Below are 7114 nucleotides of genomic sequence, written 5' to 3'. Positions count from 1 at the left end.
CCTCAGTGGCCGGCCCCCGCCGGGGCAGGCGCAGGGAGAGGGGTCTTCAGGCCTGGCCCCAGGTGCTCGTGGCCCTGTACAGGTGGGCTGGTGTCCCCTGCCACCCTCAGGGCCGGAGTGTGGCCCTGGGCTGGCTGCTGCCTGGGACAGGCGAGGAAGTGAGGAGGTGGCACCTGGAGGTGTGGTGGGGTGGAGCCTGGCCTGGGAGCATGAGGGTCTCCACGGAGGACGTGTCCTGCCAGGCCGGAGGGGACTGACAGCCGGAAGACCCTGGCGGGAGGGCAGGGCAGGGGCCTGCGGAGGAGCAGGCGCAGGGGCAAGCCTCGGCGGCCAGGCGAGGGCACCGGCAGGAGCGCTGGCCCGTCCCTCCTCTGTCCCCTGCACTTTGCGGAGGGGCACTGTGGGCCAGGGGGCTGAGCAGGGTGGCGCCGGGTGCAGGGGGTGGTGGGAAAGATGGGAGCGGTCTGGACCGTCAGGGCAAGCCCTCATGGCAGGGACGGAGGACAAGAGGGAGGAGACCAGGGGAGGACGAAGGGACCGCAGGAGGGACAAGTGGCTGCTGTCCTGGGACGGCCGCCGGTGCTGCTGGTCCTCTCCCTGGAGGTCGAGGGAGGCTCTTCCTGCCTCCTGCAGCCTCTGCCGGGCACCGTGCTGGGGCCAAGGGGCTCGCTGACCCCGTGCTCCTACCCCCCTGAGCCTGGACGGCTGCGGGGGTTGCTACGAGGACCCTGGTGTCCTGGGCGGGGTCCTACTTTGGCCCTGTCCTGCAGCAGTGCCGGTCTGGCCCTCAGCCTTGGCTGGGGCCTGGGGATCTGAAGACCAGAGTGGACCTCAGCCACTGTGACTCCCAGAGGGACGAGGGTCTCCCCAGCCGGCTGGAAAAGCAGAGCTTCAGGGTAGCGGAGCAGCTTGCCCAGCACCCTGGGGCAGGAGGAAGCCGGACGGGGGCGCGCAGGAGAGGGACGGAATGACTGGCCCCTGAGGGGCTCAGCATCCTTCAGGATCTGGAAGAGGCCGAGGGGCCAGGCAGGCACCCGGGCTCCACAGGCAGACCTGGGGACAGCCCGGGGCGAGACGTTGGGAGGCAGGAAGAGCGGGGGGGGGCACTGGGGGCACAGCTGGGCACAGGCAGGGGAGTGCCAGCTGCGTGGCCGAAGGGTGTCCCTGTGCCTGCTCCCGCCCAGGGGGCAGCCGAGGTTGAACAACGCGGACGCGTTTGGACAGGGCGCCCTTGGGCCGCGTCTGTGGGCAGAGCCGCATTGAGGCCACAGCCGGCCAGGGTGGGAAGAGGAGGCATGGCCGAGCCCAGAGCTGGCCAGCCACCATCGCCTGTCAGGGAGAGTGCCAAGCCTCGCCTGGCGAGCCCTGCGCAGGAGCACTGTCCAGTATGGAGAGGAGACACAGCCCGGACCCCGTCCCCCGGAGGCGGCTCTGAGGGGACGGTGCAGACACTCCCCAGGCGCAGCCGGCGTCTCGCCCCTGCAGGGAATGCTGAGCTGGGCCCAGCAGGGGCTGCTGGGCACTGAGCCCCTACGACATGTGGTCAGTGACACCAAGAACAGAGAGGCCTGGGATGAGCGGGCACAGTGCCGGGAGGGAGGATGGACAGGCGCAGGACCAGTGGGGACCACAGCCACACCAGGATCCCACAGGCCAGGAGGGCGAGGCCTGACCTCTGACCCTAGGTCCCCAGGGGCAGGCCTGACTGAGCAGACACAGGCAGAGACTTAGAAGAGTCACAGTGCTGGGGCGAGGAGGCTGTCAGCATCAAGTTGACCATGGAGCACATCACAAGAGGTAGGGCACCCAGACCAAGGGAGGTGACTGGCTGGACATCTAGCTGGGTTCTGGTCCCCACACTGAGGGCAGAGGTGGATGGGCCCTGACCTGATCTCTGAGGAAAGTGTGGGATGGGGAGCTGGAGGAGGCATCCTATTTCCAGTCTCATGGGGTCTTTAGGGCAAGACTCTGGGCTCCACAGAACCCAGTCATAGCTCCGGAGAAGGTGCCGGGCCTGACCCCTGAGGTCCGAGCTGTCTGCTGGGGCGCGGCTACCTTCCCCATGGGTGTGTGGGCAGAGCTGGGGTCCGCCCAGCGACTTGGGTGGTGTGATGGGGAGACCTGGGCTGTGGCTACCTGACCAGCACTGGCAGCTGGGCTCCCCAAGGGGCAGTGTGTCCCCAGGGGGTCACCACCTCCACTCCAGGGCTGCAGTTCCAGGCACGTGGCAGGGGCTGCAGGGGGCAGCTCTCAAGGGAGGGACTCTTCCCACCTCCAGAGCAGAAGGCAGAGCAGTGGTGGGCAGCGGGGGGCCGGGCAGGCAGCTCCCTCCAGGCAGGGTGGGGGCAGGGGTGGGATTTGGTGCTGGGAACAGGATGCAGCAGGTGGGGACCCAGGGGACAGATGCCTGCCGATGACCCTGGCGCTCAGGGTGGGGTGGGAAGGGCTCTGGGGTGCAGGTGCACGGCTGGCCCCAGGCCCTCCTGGATGCCCTCAGCTGCGGCCCTGCGGCTGTCCCCCTGTGCCCATTGTCCAGTGGCTGCACCCTTCTCGCTGGCGGCCTCTCCCCACACAAGCCCCCAGGGCAGGACAAGCAAGAGGACCCTGCCCCTAGGAGCCTTCCTGCCACGGCCTCCCCACAAACCTCGCCAGAGCGGCCGACGGCAGCCGTGTCTCCCGGCCCTGCCAAGGCCTGTAAGCAGGGACAGACACCAGGTTCGGGCCCTGCCCTCCAGGGAAGAACTGACCACCCTGGGCCCGGGAGATTGGCAGGTGGGGGGTGGGGAGCTGGGCCCTGGGGCTGCAGCCCAGGTGGGGACCTCGGGGCCTGGGATGGCAGCAGGCGAGGCGTTGCTGTCCCCTCCCCAGGGCCAGTGGAGACGCCCCAAGGCCGGGCTCATCCTCTCGAGGTAACCTGCGGGTGGCCTGCGCGGCAGCTGAGAGCTGACTGGTAGCCGGGGGGGCCACCAGGGCCAGGGCGCTAAGGGGGGCCCGTGGGGCAAAGGCAGAGGGGAGGCCAGGGCTGGCTGGAGGGGTCCCCAGTGAGCCGAGCGCTCGCAGAGCCAGAGGGGAGGGAGGTGGGTGGACCTGGGCGGCGGCGGCGGCGGCCCCTCCCTGGGCCAGCCCCTCGTCATGAGCTCCAGGCCGTGGGGCCGGCAGGAGCAGAGCCGCCTTGGCTTTGGGGGTTCTGGCTGGAGGCAGCGGGCTCCCCACGGTGGGGAAAGAGGAGGTGCAGGGAGCCCTGCGGGGCCACACAGGCGGTGGAGGTGGGAGAGGGGCCAGCGCTCAGTAGCAGTGCCCTCCAGGTCCAGGACCCTCTGTGACAGGCGTCCAGGGAGGCTCCCAGACGATCTGCTGCCCAGGCAGGGGGGATGTGGGCAGGGGCCCTGGGAGGCCTCGGCTGGGCCCGGCCTGCTCCTGGGCGCAGGACAGCCCAGAGGAAACGTACTGCTCAGGGGTCCCCACTCTCACCCTCCGAGCAGGGCCGTGGTCTCCCTTCTTCTGCCGAAGGCCGTGGAGGCTGGGGAGGGTGAGCCTGGGCCTGGGTGCGAGTCAGGGGAACCGGGGCCTGTCCCTGGCCACCTTCCCTGGCTGGGTTCCCTCAGGCACCCGTCCCTGCCACGCCCAGGGCAGCCACGTGCCCGACTGGCAGCTGGCTCTGGTTCTGGTTCTGCCCGGCTGAGCCTCTTCCCTCCCTGCCCCGGAAACTTCCATGACTCCCACAGCCCTGAGCCACTCAGCACTCTGTGACCGTCCCCTCCCCGGGGTGTCACGGCCCTCCAGAGAGGTCCCCTCCAGGAAGGACCCTATTGAAGTCACCAGAAGAGCCGGCCACGTGTGTGGCCAGGCTGGGCTCTGTGTGGGCCGTCCGCCTGGCCCGAAAGAGGAGACTGCAGGCCGCCAGGTTGGAGACTGAGTGTCAGGCTGGCTCCTGGTTCTAACTCCTGCCTGGACCATGTGCTGGCCACACTAGAACCAGCAGAGGCCAGGCAGTGTCCCGGGTGGCCATGCTGACCAGGGGAGCCCCGAGGGCCATACCTGGGCCAGGAGGGTAGGGGACCCCTGTGCTTCTGCAGACCCCCAACTCAGCTCCTCTCTGCCACCTCTGACCTGTCCATGTGCTACCCTTGGGGTCCCCAGAGGTTCCCGTCCCCAGGGCCTGTGGGGCCTCCTGCAGCTGTGCCTTGGTGCTGGCTGTCCCCGGGGGATCCCCACACTCCCCCTGTGCACGCCCAGGCTTGACTCAGTGTCTCGCCAGACCATGCCCCTGGTTCTGCCTCTCACACAGACGGACGCCGGGGCAGCTCTGGAGTCCCTGTCCCTGTTCCCCATGTCCAGCACAGCCCTCCACCTTCCTCCTGCCTGGATCCCTCCTCCCTACCCACCCTGCTGGCCCTTCCCAACGCAACTGGGGTGTCCTGACATGATTCAGATCTGGCCACACCCAATCCAGCCGAGGGGACAGCCAGGGCCACCGAGGCCCCCCCCCCAGCTCTGCCACCTTCCTGACTTTACCCTCACCCTTGGCCTTTCTCTGGCCCCAGGACCCCTGCCCATCTTTCAGACCGAAGTTCAAGGTCACCTCCCTCCCCTAGAGAGTGGGACAGGGTCATGGCAACTCTCCTGGGATGGTGATGGCCAGGCATCTGGGGGCAGAGGAGCTAGATTCCTGTGCCCTCTCCCAGCCCCCAGCAGAGAACACCTGCCCTCCTGCCCACCTGATGGCTTGGGCTGTGCTCCTGGCTCACCTGGCACATGTGCCTCCAGTGGCCTCCCCAGGATGAGTGACAGCCAGGCAGAACCACACCCAGGCCAGCTCCCTGGGGACAAGGGGCCTGCTGATGGTGGCCCAAGGTGCGGGTGCAGGTTCTGCTCTGCCACTCTGTCCCCAGGCTTCCAGGACAGACCTGTCCTCTGCCTGTGGGGGCCTTCTTGTGAGTATCATGGGCAGGATGCATGCTGTCCCACTACCCTCTGGAAGCCAGGGCTCATGCCCCTGTGTCTGTCCCTTCTCCCCAGGGCTCTGCAGTGGCTCAGGGGCAAATGTCCATCCTGGTGGACAGTGTATGAGATACTGGGGCATCTGGGCTCTTAAAAGGCCACAGAGACTCTGGTGGTCGCAGGGAGCCGGCTCACCTACTCCTGGGGGCCACCAGCCACCTCCCAGGCCTCCTGGTCACCTCCAGCCTCCTAGTCTCCATTGTCCAGGAGACTTGGGGTCAGGAGGGTACGGGGACCCTGAAGGAGAAGTTGTTCCTGGACATTCTTGCTTTGGTCCCAGTCCCCCAGCTGAACCCTCACGTTCTCCCCAGGACTGGGGACAAACCCTGCCTGATCTTCAGGCTGGGCAGGATGGGGCAGTCACATGAGTAGCCTGCAGGGGGCAGAATTGGGACGGGTACTGAGTCTTGCTGCCCCTGCAGGAACTATCCAGAGGGGGATGGTGGGGGTGGGCAGCTGGGAGTGTCCAGCCCGGGAAGGGCATTTTTGGCATCTCAGTGGGGACTGGGAGACAGGACTGGGGGTAGTGTGGAGGAAGAAAAAGAGACTGGTGTCCCGAGTTGGGGGCGGCAGATGGTGGACATGGTCACCGGGAAGCTCTGAGCTCAGGGAGCCCCACCGAAAGTGGGGAGAGGGTCTGGGGTCTGTGCGGGTCGTGCACGTGGACAGGGCTGAGCCCCGTGCTGAACCGGGCTGTGCCGGCTTGGGGAACAGGGCCCCCGGCCTGTCAGGCTGAGCCCTGGGCCCCAGAGCCAGAGCAGACGCAGGAAATGGCTGATTGCATTCAGCTCAGGAACACCAAATCCCTCGCAGCTGCGCTTGGCGGGGCCTGGCCCCGGGCGGGGCGGCCATCGCCAGAGTCCTGACAGCTCTGCAGAGCGTGCCAAGGGTCTGGGCCGCGGGCCGGGGGCGCCTTTCCCAGGCCAGAGGCCCCCACCCCACCCCAGGAGAGCGGCCCCTTTCAGTTCCCAGAACGGAGCCCAGCTGTGGAAGAGCGAGGGTGAGGTCATGGGGAGGGGGCCGCATGACTCACATCCTGGGGCAGGCGGGAAGGGAGGAGGCAGGGAAAGGGGCCCAGAGGCCTCCTTGTCCTTGGCTGCTGGGTCAGGAGTGGGGGCTGGTGGGACTTCTCCCCAGCGTGGGAGACCCTGCCCTGCACCTTCCCTGTCCCCCAAGCCTCTATCCAAGGAGGGCTAAGTGGGGGTGCCCCTGGGAGGAGCCCTGGCTCTGGAGCGGCCATGTTCCCAGAAAACACACCTTGGCCTCCCCCCAGGCCCTGCTTACTGTTGTCTGGGTGATGTGCAGGAAAACAGTCAATAGTGAGGTGGGGGCACCCCAGAAGGAGCCTGGGAGGGGGCAGGACCTGCCGTTCCCATGCCCTGCTCCTACGTCCTGGGTGTGCAGGCCCAGGGACGTCCAGGTGTGGGCCAGGGTTGTGTGGGGTGCCCACTGGGCACAGGAGAGCCAGTGTGTGCACGTCCACCCTGCTGGGTGGGAGCCGGGAGCAGCTTCACGTGCTCACGTGGCTCTGCCCGTGGGCCCCGTGGGGCCCCGTGGCCTTGGTTCGGTACCCCGGGGGTTTGCACCCCTGTCTTTGTGCTTTTGGAGGTTCTTGGCTTGATGGAGGGGTCTGAGGAGCAAGACTGACCCTGGTCCCACTCAGAGGCCACAAGGGAGCAGGGCCAGCCCCAAGAAGAAGGTGAGGCTCTGCCTGGGGACCCAGGCCCACATGCCCACTTGGGCACATGCGTCCTGTCCACACACGCTCCAGAACCTCCCTCCACGTGCGTGTGCAGACTTCAAGGTGGGCACAGCTCACCCTGCATGGGCTTTCCCAGGGGTTGCCCGGGCAAGGCAGGGACACCCCCACCTGCCCACTCTGGCTGTCCACTAGGAGACGGCTGGTGTGCCTGGGTGCTAGCAGGAACCCCAGGAGCAAGGAGCTCCCCCTCCCTGGCCGGCAGAGGCCGCAGAGCAGGAGGCTGGCCTCTCTGCGGGTGATGGGAGCCAGGTGTGGGGAGTTGAGGGCTTCACGGGCTGCAGTTGGAGGCCTGTGAGGATGAGGCAGGCAGCTGGCCGAGGGAGGTGCAGTCCCATGTGGCTGGGGGGGGGG

At 67.6% G+C, this 7114-nt stretch overlaps 1 long non-coding RNA gene across 2 annotated transcripts in view; it reads left to right on the top strand.

Moving 5' to 3' along the window:
* Positions 1-4511, top strand: part of LOC125618111 — a 23001-nt gene extending 18490 nt beyond the window's left edge. Inside the window, exons 2-3 of one of the 2 annotated variants that reach the window (XR_007349354.1) lie at positions 1686-1797; positions 2537-4511. This is a non-coding gene — a long non-coding RNA (uncharacterized LOC125618111). Of the gene's footprint in view, positions 1-1685 lie in introns of both variants that reach the window. The other variant, XR_007349353.1, reaches the window with a different exon arrangement.
* Positions 4512-7114: the final 2603 nt, after the last annotated feature.

Source organism: Marmota marmota, unplaced genomic scaffold, assembly GCF_001458135.2.
Source record: "Marmota marmota marmota unplaced genomic scaffold, marMar, whole genome shotgun sequence".
NCBI lineage: Eukaryota > Metazoa > Chordata > Mammalia > Rodentia > Sciuridae > Marmota > Marmota marmota.
Note: the sequence above shows the minus strand (reverse complement) of the source record. Positions and strands in the feature narration are given on the sequence as shown.